The sequence below is a fragment of the Crocuta crocuta genome, unplaced genomic scaffold (assembly GCF_008692635.1).
Source record: "Crocuta crocuta isolate KB4526 unplaced genomic scaffold, BGI_CrCroc_1.0 scaffold72, whole genome shotgun sequence".
In the NCBI taxonomy this organism is placed as follows: Eukaryota; Metazoa; Chordata; class Mammalia; order Carnivora; family Hyaenidae; genus Crocuta; species Crocuta crocuta.
Genome location: NW_027529427.1, coordinates 1,935,897 through 1,937,592, shown reverse-complemented (window position 1 = coordinate 1,937,592; position 1,696 = coordinate 1,935,897).

Here is a 1,696-nt window from a genome sequence, read left to right as displayed (position 1 = left end):
CAGAGCCCGACGCGGGGCTCGAACCCACGAACCGCGAGATCATGACCTGAGCGAAAGTCGGATGCTTAACCGACTAAGACACCCGGGCGCCCCATCTCTCTTTTTTTAAAGTGAACTTGTTTATTTTTTAAGATTTTAATTTTTTAAAGCAATCTCTATACCCAACATGGGTCTCAAACTCACAACCCCAAGGTCAAGAGTTGCATGTTCTCCCACTGAGTTACCCAAGTGCCTCAACTTTCTCTCTAAGCAAATGTAAGTGATTTAGTAGGTTTCATTTAATGTAGGAGGACACTTGTTGGGATGAGCACTGAGTGTTATGTGGAAACTAATTTGACAATAAACTATTAAAAAAAAAAGAAATATATGTATAAACAGTAAAAAAAAAAATGTAGTCTTGTATGTATGTATGTACGTACGTACGTATGTATTTATTTATTTTGAGAGAGAGAGAGGGAAGGGCAACCAGAGGGAGAGAGAGAGAATCCTAGACAAGCTCCATGCTGTCAGCAAAGAGCCTGATGTGGGACTTGAACGCACCAAACATGAGATCATGACCTGAGCTGAAATCAAGAGTTGGATGCTTAACCGACTGAGCCACCCAGGTGCCCCTTAATCCAGTCTTTAGAAGGAAAAATTCAAATTTTACCTAAACTATAATGCCATGTTTGTAGTTGTATTTGACACTGTGAGAAAAATTGGAGGAATGTATATAGAAATCTTCTATGTCCAAAATTCACACATCAATTTACTTTAATCCAAGTGAATTTGTATTAAAATTTAAATCTCATATTTGTTTTTGCCCTCTTACTTTCTATTTTTGGCTTTTAAGATCTTAGGATCCTAACAAGAAAATTTTTAAATAAAGTATCTTTCCATTTGCAGCAACATATTGGAAAGGAATTTAGACCCTGGAATGTTTAATATTTATTTTTATTTTCTCTTCAGGCTTTTCATGATAACTTATCATTGGCTTATTGTCCATTTATATTTCTGTTGTGCATTTTCTTGTAACATGGAAGGGACATGAAGGTGATTAAACCAAAGTAGTATTTCCTTTGTTCTCATCCAAAATCCTTTTTAAAGGGATAAATTGTTTTTACTAGAGAATAAAAATGTTTAATTTTTTATTAATAATTTATTAGTTTATACACACATATGTATTTACTTTTTTTGTCTTAGTGTAATGTTTACTTTTAAATAAAGGACTTATAATTCAAAGCAATTTAAAATTTTTAAAAATGTTTATTTATTTTTGACAGAGAGAGAGAGAGAGAGAAGGTGGGGGGGGTGGGGGGGTGAGGAGGGGGCAGAGAGAGAGGGGGACACAGAATCCCAAGCAGGCTCCAGGCTCCAAGCTGTCAGCACAGGATCACGGGGCTCAAACTCACTGGCTTCTAGATCATGACCTGAGGAGAAGTCAGACATTTAACTGACTGAGCCATCCAGGTGGCCCTAATTCAAAGCAATTTAATGCTTATTTGAAAAATTCTTATCCAAATAGAAAATCACCATTTTAAGATTAGGTCCTAAGAACTACTAGTTTGTGGGGATATGGATATATTTGGGCAGATTAGAGTGGTAACAACAAAGATTGTTACTTTCATTTTCAAGCAGGAAAGTTTTTCTTAAAGAGCTAGTGTACTTAAAGCACTCAGAGTTTGATTCAATTTCTAGATGTTTTTGGGAGATGCAT